This window comes from Hypanus sabinus, chromosome 15 (assembly GCF_030144855.1).
Source record: "Hypanus sabinus isolate sHypSab1 chromosome 15, sHypSab1.hap1, whole genome shotgun sequence".
Classification (NCBI taxonomy): Eukaryota; Metazoa; Chordata; class Chondrichthyes; order Myliobatiformes; family Dasyatidae; genus Hypanus; species Hypanus sabinus.
Window position 1 is genome coordinate 89,487,863 of NC_082720.1, and position 13,009 is coordinate 89,500,871.

The window sequence follows — 13,009 nt, forward strand, 5'->3', positions numbered from 1 at the left end:
TTAAAATAAATGATGCCCACAAAGCAGAAGGCTATAAAAAGATAGCAAAGCGTTTTCAGGTAGCCGTTTCCTCAGTTTGTAATGTAATTAAGAAATGGCAGTTAACGGGAACAGTGGAGATCAAGTTGAGGTCTGGAAGACCAAGAAAACTTTCCGAGAGAACTGCTCGCAAGGATTGCTGGAAAGGCAAATCAAAACCCCTGTTTGACTGCACAAGACCTTCAAGAAGATTTAGCAGACTCTGGAGTGGTGGTGCACTGTTCTACTGTGCAATGACACCTGCACAAATATGGAAGAGTCATCAGAAGAAAACTGTTCCTGTGTCCTCACTACAAAATTCAGCGTCAGAAGTTTGCAAAGGAACATCTAAACAAGCCTGATGCATTTTGGAAACAAGTCCTGTGGACCGATTAAGTTAAAATAGAACTTTTTGGCTGAAATGCGCAAAGGTATGTTTGGAGAAAAAAAGGTGCAGAAATTCATGAAAAAAACACCTCTCCAACTGTTAAGCATGGGAGTGAATTGATCATGCTTTGGGCTTGTGTTGCAGCCAGTGGCACAGGGAACATTTCACTGGTAGAGGGAAGAATGAATTCAATTAAATACCAGCAAATTCTGAAAGCAAACATCACATCGTCTGTAAAAAAGCTGAAGATGAAAAGAGGATGGCTTCTACAACAGGATAATGATCCTAAAGACACCTCAAGATCCACAATGGACTACCTCAAGAGGTGCAACTTGAAGGTTTTGCCATGGCCTTCACAATCCCCCGACCTAAATAAACATCATCGTGGATGGACCTCAAAAGAGCAGTGCATGCAAAATGGCCTAAGAATCTCACAGAACAAGAAGCCTTTGCAAAGAAGAATGGGTAAAAATTCCTCAAACAGGAATTGAATTCTTAGCTGGCTATAGAAACGTTCACAAGCTGTGATATTTGCCAAAGGAGGTGTTACTAAGTATTGACCATACAGGGTGCCCAAATTTTTGCTTCGGGCTGTTTTCCTTTCTTTGTTATGTTGAAACTATAAAAAATGAAAATAAAAAAGTAATCTTGCTTAAAGTATTAAAGAAATGTGTCATCTTTAACTTAATGCCTTTTGGAAATCAGATCATCTTTTACTTGCTTAGCTATTCACAGTAACAGAAACTTTGACCAGGGGTGCCCAAACTTTTGCATGCCACTGGACATATTCCACTTCACATTCCAATATGTCTCTCCATGGCCTCCTCCACTGTCGCCACACTCAAGTTGGAGGAATAACACCTTATATTTCGTCTAGGTAGCCTCCAACCTGATGTCATTAACATCAATTTCTCAAACTTCCGGTAATGCCCCCTCTCCTTACTGTTTCCCCATCCCTTTTTCCTCTCTCACCTCATCTCCTTGCTCGCCCATCACCTCTCTTTGGCATTCCTCCCCCTTTTCTTTCTTCCAAGCCTTTCTGTCCTCTCCTATCAGACTCCCCTTCTCCAGCCCTGTATCACTTTCACCAATCAACTGTTCAGCTCTTTACTTCACCCCTCCCAGTTTCACCTCTCACCTTGTGTTTCTCTGACCCTTCCCCCACCTTTTAAATCTATAGTCGGCCCTCATCATCTGCGGGGGATTGCTTCCGGGACCCCCCGCGGATACCAAAATTCGCGGATGCTCAAGTCCCTTATTTAACATGTATCAATACGTAGGTCTTTAGGACCCAGCGGAACCCCAGACTTTATTTAACATGTCTGTGTGGTGGACATTAGGACCTGGCGGTGCAGCTCTAAATCTGCAGTGTTTCTGTTCACAAAAATAATCACGATCTCGAATGAAAATAAAGTGGAAGTAATAACGTGATTGGAAAGAGGTGAAACGCCATCAGTCATTGGAAAATCATTAGGCTACAGTCAGTCAAGGATCAGAACAATTTTAATGGAGCATATGAAAAGCCCTGCCCCGATGAAAGCTATAATTATTACTAAGCAACGCAGTGGTTAAATTATTGAAATACATATGTTTCTTAAGTGTTTTATATGCATATAAAGGTAAAATATGTACTATATACTAAGATAAACGTTTGACTAACTGACGCTAAATAATAGCGGATGTACCTGTTCCGACTTCAAATCCGTTTAAAGACAGACTCAAGAACACAACTCCTTCATAACCCAGGGACTGCCTGTAGTTTTAAATCATCTCTAGATTACTTATAATACCTAATACAATGTAAATGCTACGTAAATAGTTGGTATACTGTATTGTTTAGGGAATAATAACAAGAAAAAATAGTCTGTACATGCTTAAACAATGAGTGCTGGAGAGAGAACTTCCGGGTTTTCCCGATCCGCGGTTGGTTGAATCCGCGCGTGCGGAATCCACGGATGAGTGGGGTGACTGTACTCATCTCTTTTCTCCAGTCCTGCTGAAGGATCTCAGCCTGAAACATCGACTATATTCTTTTCCATAGATGCTGACTGGCCTGCTGCATTTTGTGTGTGTTACTAGATCTAATTAGGTAGAGAAATTGGAGAGATAAAGGTTATTCTACTGAATCTCACTCATTCTAACTAAAAAGGAATTTGGTTTTCATTTGATATCCAAGACAGAATGTAGGAATTTTGAATTGTTCTAGCTTGTAAATATTTTGTATATATTGCTATTTTTTTTAAAAACAAACTTAGCTCCAGAAGTGTGTGTTTTCTACTCACTGCCTCCTTCTGCTACCTAGAGCTTCTAAAGGCCTTCATTCAGCGTGTAATAGTATGTAATTTGATCTTCTCATAAAGAGTGTGGTGACCAGTCACAAGATAAAGGCTGCTTTATACTTGAGCGTTGCATCTACGGCATTGGTACCGCGTACCCTACGCCATAGGGTGACGTGTGCCTCCGCAAAAAACTCATGCGTCGTGACGACGCAGACTGCAACAACTGTGATTGGTCCGCTTGGTAGCATCGCATTTCCTCCTATGCATTTCCGGTTGCTTCTTCTCCGCCATGTCTGTACACCGATGAGAAACAGATGAACCAAACTGTTAAATCTACCTGCCGACGTGCAAAAATGTTTGAAATGCATTTCCTTGTCCATGTCTCTCACGAAGAAACTCAACACAGTGCCATAGAAACCCCACTGCCAACTAGCGTTTTGGTGCACACCAACGCATGCTTACTACGGCGCAGAGCGGCGCAGAAGTGAAAATTAGTGTTACAGCGTAGCCCGTACACACGAGTATAAATCAGCCTTAAGACAAGCACTACACATGTGTTACAAACAGGCAGGGGTCTTCTCCCCAGAGTGATGAGTAAGCTTTGTTAAAATAAATACTGAGATCATAAAATTGGAGAAAGACACTCTTTGGTCTACCTGAAACTCGGTCTTCCAGTGAGATGGCCGTAAGTGAATGCTGTTGACAGCCAAAGTCCAGGCTACAGGAGGACATCCTGAGGGACACACTGCAGGCTCTATAGCGTGAGGCCACAGTTACTGCACATGGAGGGGTTCTGAGACAGGTGAGGAAGCCCTCGAACATTGAAACGGTGTATAATTCCAGGGGCCGCATGGTGCCATGGACTTTTAAAAAAAAATACAATGACGCTAAGAATGTCACACCCACAAAATACTGGAGAAACTCAGAAGGCCAGACAGCATCTATGGAGGGGAAGAAACAGACAACGTTTTGGGCCATGACCTTTCATCAGAACTGGAAAGGAAGGGACAGGAGCCAGAACAAGATGAGGGGAAGGGGGAGGAGTATAAGCTGGCAGGCGATAGGCGAGACCAGGTAAGCTGGTGTGGAAGAGGGGGTGAAGTAAGAAGCTGGAAGGTGATAGGAGCAAGAGTAAACGCTGAAGAAGGAAGAATGTATTTATTTTAGTTATTTCACGATACAAGGCAGAGTAGGCCCTTCCAGCCCTTCGAGCGGTGTCACTCCAACAGCCCCGATTTAACCCTAACCTAACTACAGGACAATTTATAATGACCAATTAACCTACGTGGTACGTACATAGGAAGGAGGGAGAAATTACCGTAAATTAGAGAATCAATGTTCATAACATCAGGTTGGAGGCTACCCAGAATGTAGACTGTATTTATTCTTGTGTATGTATTTCATATTATAAATAAATTTTATACAAAAAAAAGAGATGTATTCACATGGTAGACACTGAACGGGAAGTTCTGGGTGCTCCGGTTTCCTCCCACATTCCAAAGACATACCAGTAGATTAATTAGCAATGTCGACATTTCAGGCCGAGAAAGGCCTGGATAGTGGATGTGGAGAGGATGTTTCCTGTAGTGGGGGAGTCTAGGACCAGAGGACACAGATAGAGTGGATGTGGAGAGGATGTTTCCTATAGTGGGAGAGTCTAGGACCAGAGGACACAGATAGGGTGGATGTGGAGAGGATGTTTCCTATAGTGGGGGAGTCTAGGACCAGAGGACACAGATAGAGTGGATGTGGAGAGGATGTGTCCAATAGTGGGGGAGTCTAGGACCAGAGGACACAGATAGAGTGGATGTGAGGAGGATGTTTCCTGTAGTGAGAAAGTCTAGGACACAGATAGAGTGGATGTGGAGAGGATGTTTCCTATAGTGGGGGAGTCTAGGACCAGCGGGCACAGATAGAGTGGATGTGGAGAGTATGTTTCCTGTAGTGGGAGAGTCTAGGACCAGCGGGCACAGCCTCAGGATAGAGGGGCACCATTTCAAAACAGAAATGCGGAGAAACTTCTTTAGCCAAAGGGTGGTGAACTTGCGGAATTTGTTGCCACGTGCAGCTGTGGAGGTGAGGTCAGTGGGTGTATTTAAAGCAGAGATTGATAGGTTCTTGACTGGACATGGCATCAAAGGTTACAGGGAGAAGGCTGGGAATTGGGCTTGAGGAGGAGTAAAAAAAGGATCAGCCAAGATTGAATGGCAGAGGATCTCGATGGGCCAAATAGCCTAATTCTGCTCCTATGTCTTATGGTCATTCCTCTATTCTGAGGATGTGCCCTCTGGTCATAGACTCACCCACTACAGGAAATATCCTTTCCACATCCACTCTATCCAGGCCTTTCAATATTCAACAGGTTTCAATGAGAATCCTATTCTTCTAAACTCCAGTGAGTACAGGCCCAGAGCCATCAAACACACCTCATATGTTAACCCTTTCATTCCTGGGATCATTCTCATAAACCTCCTCTGGAGCTTCTCCAATGCCAGCACATCCTTTCTTAAATACAGAGCCTAAAATACTCCAAGTACCGTCTAATCAATGCCTTAAAAAGCCTCAGCATTACATCCTTCTGCCTAGAGCACGGGGAATATATGAAACTCTCTTCCTGTAGGGAGGGGCTGATGATAGCAATGCAGTGAAAGGACAGCTGGATAAACATGAGCTGGTGCTCTAACAAAGCCAGTGTGCTGGGGTGTTAAAGGGTGAGAGCATAAACAGCTGCAAGGTTCAGATTTGCCTGCTATAGAGCAGAAAAAAACTGCTACTGTGTCAGGATAGGGGGGTAGAGACATTTAAAAAAATATTGTAAGTGTCTGCAGAAAAGCAATGGGATTGAGGGGAAAGAGGGGTCCTTAGATTCAGTGGTAGAGGAAACTCAGGTTGTTTGTTGGTTTATTAGAACATGTGCACAGTATAAAGACATCCTTCTTTGTGAGTCATTGCTGGGGGATTATGTTACAGTCCGCCCTCCTTATCCACGAATTCTGCATGCGCGAATACAACCAACCGCGAGTCACGAAAACCCGGAAGTGCTCTTCCAGCACTTGTTGTTCAAGCATGTACAGACTTTCTTTTCTTGTCATTATTCTCTAAACAATGCAGTATAACAACTATTTTACATAACATTTACATTGTATTAGGTATTATAAGAAATCTAGAGATGGTTTAAAGTATACGGGAATATGGGCGTGGGTTATCGTGGATCAAGATAAAAAAAAAATCGGAAGTTTTCTTACTAAGTAAGTCGGAACAGGTACATCCAGTATTATTTAGCATCAGTTAGTCAAATGTTTGTCTTAGTATATAGTACATATTTTACCTTTCTATGCATATAAAACACTTAAGAATTTATGTTTCAGTGCTGGGCTTGGGAACGGAATATCCCGAGTTCGATCGAGTGACAGACCGCTTCCGAGTGCGCTCTCCACCGTGCCGGGTTGATGTGGAGGATCAAAAACCCAAAACTCCAAAACCCAATAGTTAAACCACGGCGTTGCTTAGTAATAATTGTAGCTTTCATTGGGGCAGAGCCTTTCACATGCTCCATTATTCTCATTTTATCCTTTATCCTTTAAAATTGTTCCGATCGTTGACCGACTGTAGCCTAACACTTTTCCAATGACCAATGGCGTTTCACCTCTTTCCGATAGTTTTATTATTTCCACTTGTTTTCAATTGTGATCGTGATTATTTTTGTGAACAGAAACACTGTGCATTCAGATCTCTGCCGCCGGGTCCTAATGTCCACTGCACTGAGACAGGTTAAATAAGGTCTAGGGTTCCGTGGGATCCTAATGTCCACCGCACTGAGACAGGTTAAATAAGGTCTGGGGTTCCGTGGGATCCTAATGTCCACCGCACTGAGACAGGTTAAATAAGGTCTGGGGTTCCGCCGGGTCCTGATGTCCACCACACTGAGACAGGTTAAATAAGGTCTGGGGTTCCGCCGGGTCCTGATTTCCACCGCACTGAGACAGGTTAAATAAGGTCTGGGGTTCCGTGGGGTCCTAATGTCCACCGCACTGAGACAGGTTAAATAAGGTCTGGGGTTCCGCCGGGTCCTGATGTCCACCACACTGAGACAGGTTAAATAAGGTCTGGGGTTCCGTGGGGTCCTACTGTCCACCGCATTGAGACAGGTTAAATAAGGTCTGGGGTTCCGTGGGGTCCTGATGTCCACTGCACTGAGACAGGTTAAATAAGGTCTGGGGTTCCGCCGGGTCCTGATGTCCACCGCACTGAGACAGGTTAAATAAGGTCTGGGGTTCCGTGGGGTCCTACTGTCCACCGCACTGAGACAGGTTAAATAAGGTCTGGGGTTCCGTGGGGTCCTGATGTCCACCGCACTGAGACAGGTCGAATAAGGTCTGGGGTTCCGTGGGATCCTAATGTCCACCGCACTGAGACAGGTTAAATAAGGTCTGGGGTTCCGTGGGGTCCTGATGTCCACCGCACTGAGACAGGTCGAATAAGGTCTGGGGTTCCGTGGGGTCCTAATGTCCACCGCACTGAGACAGGTTAAATAAGGTCTGGGGTTCCGTGGGGTCCTAAGATCCACCGCACTGAGACAGGTCGAATAAGGGACTTGACCATCTGCGAGTTTTGGTATCCGCGAGGGGTCCCGGAACCAATCCCTCGTGGATAAGGAGGCGGACTGTATTTTATTTTGGAGATGCAACATGGTAAAGGCTCTACTGACCCTACGAGCCCATATTGCCTAATTACATCCATGTGGCCAATTAACCTATTAACTTCTATATCTAGGATTGTGGGAGAAAACTGGAGCATCCAGAGAAAAGCCACAGAGTCATGGGGATAATTTATAAACTCCTTACAGACAACGGCAGAAAGTGAACCTGTGTCACTGGTGCTGTAATAGTGTTATGCTAATCACTATGCTACTGTGCCGCCCTCACTATTGCTTAGAACAATACCACTTTTCCAGTATAAAACTCCTCTTTCATTGTGTGCAGGACCACATGTTAAAAACAGAGTTGAACAACTAACGTTAAAACTAGGTACATACTTTGACTTTCCCCAGCTATTTTTAGAAACAAAGCAACACGGAAAACCTACAGCACAATACAGGCCCTTCAGCCCACAAATGTTGATTCAAACATGTCCCTACCTCAGAAACTATTAGGCTTACCCATAAGCCCTCTTTTTTTTTAGCCATTATAAACTTTATTCATAAAAAGGAATTATTTACAAGAATGAACTGTGCAATGCCTTTTTGTTCTGATATTCAAAGACAACATGCTACGTACTGGGCTGCCATGGTAGCACAGTGGTTAGCGTGACGTTAATTATGTCTCGAGGTGTTGGAGTTCGTAGTTCAATTCCGATGTCCTCTGTAAGAAAGTTTGCATGGATTTCTTTCGGGTGCTCCTGTTTCCTCTCACAGTCCAAAGATATACAAGTTAGAGGGTAAATTAGTCATTGTAAACTGTCGTGTGATTAGGCTAGGGTTAAATAGGTGGGTTGCTGGGCGGCGAGACTCGGTGGGATGGATGGATGGATAGAGTTCCATTTTATTGTCCTAACCAAAAGCACCACTGCCACTCACTTGGCCCTCTGGGGTGGTTCACTACTACAATAATTGAGGGGCTTCTTCCCCCCAACCAGGCCCCTCCCTCTCCAGTAGGAGAAAAAACCAACACTGTGGTCCTCCCCCAATGAGCCTTGCGGTGGTCGCACCAAGCTTCAGTGCATCCCTCAGCACATACTCTTGCAGCCTGGAACGTGCCAGTCGGCAGCATTCCCCTACAATCACCTCAACGTGCTGGCATTCAAACAAGTTTTTGGCCGAACCAAAGATAACCTGAAACATTAAGTCAGTTTCTCTCGCTCTACAAACACAGATCCAGATTTACAGAGCATTCCTAGTACATTCAGAGCTTTATGCTACAAGGCTGTAGTGAGATAAAATGGGAATCTTCTTGGGAGGGAGTATGGGAGTAATACATAACGCAGACAACCTCCTCTTCAGCCACTAAGAGGCCACTCTTGGGTTGGGGAGTAACACACATTCCGTTTTAGGTAGTTTACAACCTGATGGCATGAACATTGATTTCTCTGACGTTGCCATTCTCATCATGGCAAAAGAGGAGGCCATAGACTGTTGGATGGAAATGGTTTGGAATTAAAATGGTTGGCCACCAGGAAATTTCACTTTTGGTGAATGGAGTGGAGGTGCTCAACAAAACAGTCCCCAATTTAATTTGTGTCTCATCAATATAGAAGAGGCTGCATCGGGAGTACCAGACACAATAGATGATCCATCAGATTCGCTTGCGAAGTATTGCCTCACCTGAAAGGATTGTTTGGGCCCTGAATGGGGATAGCATTTCTGTCACTTGAATGGATATGTGCCAGGAGGAAGATTAGTGGGAAGGGATGAATGGACAAGGGAGTCATGGTGGGAGCACTTCCTGCAGAAAGTAGAGGGGGCTGTAGTAGGGAGGGAAAGATATGCTTGGTGGTCAGATCCCTTCCTCTCCAGTCCTGATGAAAGACCTCGGCGCAAAATGTCGACTGTTTATTCTTCTCCCTAGATGCCACCTAACCTGCTGAGTTCCTCCAGCATTCTGTCACCAGATAGCTTGTACTATACCCTACAATATTTAATTTATGTACGTTACTTTATCTATGCTTAATTCATTTATAGATTTAATTCATGCTTTCCTAAATTATTGTGTATTACATGCATGTTATATGTACTACTGTGCTTTACACCCTGGTCCGGAGAAACATTGTCTTGTTTGGTGGTATATAGTTGAATGACAATAAGAGTGACTTGCCTTGATTTTGTATGTGGGGCTGGGCAAAGGCTGTTTTTTCTTTCATGTATAATTAGTGTAATTCTAAATGACAGACATCAATCTGACCATTGAGATGAGAGATGATCAAAGAGATATCTCTCTATTAGAAGAATTTGGAAAGACATTTCCTGCATTTCAGCAGCTAAACACTTTGAAGCTCTTGATAATCAAATCCCAGCTCCTGGTGTTTCCGATAAACAGATCTTTTACAAACATTAATTGTAAAGAGATTTAATACAAACATTCTGATTAAATGATTGTGCTGGTCTTTTAAGCAAAGAGTAGACATAATGGTTAGAAAATTCAGGTCTGTTCTGGAGATTAAATCAAGCTTCAGTTCACTGGCCTCTGTTTGAGATGAATCCCATACTCCTTATAAGACCTTAAGACCTAGGAGCAGCATTAGGCCATTTGGCCCATTGAGTCTGTACCACCATTCTATCATGGCTTATTTATATTCCCTCTCAAATCCTTCTCCCCATAACTTTGATGCCCTTACTAATCAAGAACCTATCAACCTCTGTCTTAAATATAGCCGATAATTTATGCTCAGGAACAAGCCTGTGTTGGACAATATCTCAGGGTTTAGACAATTGGATTGCAACAATAAACCTGCATGGTATATGATCTAGATATTGTAACATAACATCTTGACAAACAACACTGCCACTCCTCAAGAATGTGTGCTTAGCCCACTGCTCTACTCTCTCTACACCCACGACTATGTGGCTAGGCACCACTCAAATGCCATCTATAAATTTACCAATGGCACAACTATTGTTGGTAGAATTTCAGATGTGACAAGGAGGTGTATGAGAGTGAGAAAGATCAGCTGGTTGAGTGGTATCGCAACAACAACTATGCACTCAACGTCATTAAGACTAAGGAATTCATTGTGGACTTCAGGAAGGATAAGACGACTGAACACACACCAGTCTTTATTGAGATATCAGAAATGGAAAGAATGAACAGTTTCGATTTTCTGGGCATCAGCATCTCTGAGAACGTATCAGGCCCCAACATATTGATATAACTACAAAGAAGGCACAACAGCAACTATAGTTTCTTAAGAGTCTGGGGAGAATTGATGTGTTACCAACAATAGAAGTACCGTGGAGATCATTCTAACTGGTTTTGTGTCTGGTATGGTGGCCACTGCACAGGAGCAGAAAAAAGCTGCAGAGGATTGTAAACTCTGCCAGCTCTATCTTGGACACTATCCTCCCCAACATTGAGGACAACTTCAAAAGGCAATGCCTGAAAAAGGGGGACCCATCATGAAGAAACCCTTCATCCAGGACATGCTCTCTTCTTATTGCCACCATGAATAAGGGGGTACGGGAGCCTGAAAACATACTCAATTTCAGGAACAGCTTCTTTCCCTCCAGCATCAGATTTCTGAATGGACAAGGAACCCATGAACACTACCTCACCATTGTTTTCCTTTCTTTTTGTATTACTTATTTAATTTAACTTTTATATGTATATATATTTAATTTATAGATTTTATTATGTATTGCAATGTACCGCTGCTGCTAAACAATAAACTTCATGACATTTGCCAATGATATTAAACCTGATCCTGTACATCCATCTCTGTATTCAAAGTGCTTTCACAATTAGACCATAAGACAGAGGAGCAGAATTAGGGCATTTGGTCCATCAAGTCTGCTCTGCTATTGAATCATAGTCATTAAATCACATTACCTTGTTCAAAATTATCCTACAGAAGGAGCATCCATGATTGAATGGCACGTTCCAAGGTGTAGGACAACATACTGAAGGGTTACTGTAGGGTGTTGCAGCCACTAGAGAGGTTTAAGTGCATTTAAAACCCATAAGATCATAACGTAGTGTCTGCTCAGCCATCTAATCACGGCTGATTTATTATCCCTCCCAACCCATTCTCCGGCCTTCTCCCTGTAATCTTTGACACCCTGACTAATCAAGAACCTATCAATCTCCACTTTAAACATGCCCAGTGACTTGGCCTCCACAGCCATCTGTGGCAATAAATTCCCCAGATTCACCTGGCTAAAGAAATTCTTCCTCATCTCTTCTAAAGGGACATCCATGTATTCTGGGTCTGTGCCCTCTGGTCTGGACTCTCCAACTATCGGAAATAGCCTTGTCACATCCATTTTATCCAGGCCTTTCAATATTCACTAGGTTTCAATATGATCCCCATTCCATTCTTCTAAATTTCAGTGAGTATAGGCCCACAGCCATCAAATGTTCCTTGTTTATTAACCCTGTCATTCCCAAGATAATTCTTGTGAACCTCCTACAGATACTCTCCAATACCAGAGAGGAAGAGTGATACACAGCAACAGTGCCACATCAAACAGGTTTATATTTTACACATGTTTGGTGATACAACAGAGTAAGTTTATAGTAAAACTCAACGTAGTTTCTGTTGTGGCTGAGTTTTAAAGTTTGAGGAACTACAGGGAAATCTCTTCCAATAACCAAAAATTTATTCTTCAACCAATCTTTCTAAAATTAAATTAGACATTTATTTCAATTTTCCATTTTCACTTATGAGATAGAACATTCGTCCACTGAGTCTATGCCAGCTCACTCAGCAATCTAATTCTCCATTTAGTTTCTTCCTGTAACCTGCTCTCCTGACATTCCCATCAAGTCCTACCCCCAAACTATCACGACCACACACTAGGGACAGTTTAGAGTGGTTGATTTAACCTGGATGTGGGAGAAAACCGGAGCACGCAGGGAAACCCACACAGCCACAGGAATGTGCAAACTCCACTCAGATAGTGCTCGAGATTGAGATCAAACCCCGGTCTCTGGGACTGTGCTCCACTAAATGTGACACCGTGAAAAATCCAGATAATGTGCAACGCGTCTCATCTGGAGATTTTGCAGATACTAGAAATCTTGAACAACACACCCAAAATACCGGAGGAACTCAGCAGGTCATGCAACATCTATGAAAATGAATAAACAGTTGATGTTTTGGGATGAGACACCTCATCAGGATTGTTTATTCCACAGAACATTAACCACAGAAACAGGCCTTTTGGCCCTTCTTGGCTGTGCCAAACCATTTTTCTGCCTAGTCCCACTGACCTGCACCTGGACCATATCCCTCCATACCCCTCTTATCCATGTACCTGTCCAAGTTTTTCTTAAATGTTAAAAGTGAGCCCACATTTACCACTTCATCTGGCAGCTCATTCCACACTCCCACCATTCTCTGTGTGAACCCCCCCAATGTTCCCTTTAAACTTTTCCCCCTTCACCCTTAACCCATGATCTCCATTTTTTTTCTCTCCCTTAGCCTCAGTGGCAAAAGCCTGCTTGCATTCACTCTATCTATACCCATCATAATTTTATACACCTCTATCAAACCTCCCCTCATTCTCCTACGCTCCAGGGAATAAAGTCCTAACCTATTCAACCTTTCTCTGTAACTCAGTTTCTCAAGTCCCAGCAACATCCTTGTAAACCTTCTCTGCACTCTTTCAACCTTA

General features: G+C 43.2%; 1 protein-coding gene across 2 annotated transcripts in view; it reads right to left on the reverse strand.

Annotated features, from left to right (window-relative positions):
• The window catches only part of mgat4b (alpha-1,3-mannosyl-glycoprotein 4-beta-N-acetylglucosaminyltransferase B), a 305,024-nt gene that overhangs the window by 128,873 nt on the left and 163,142 nt on the right, over positions 1 to 13,009 (reverse strand). The window lies entirely within an intron of this gene.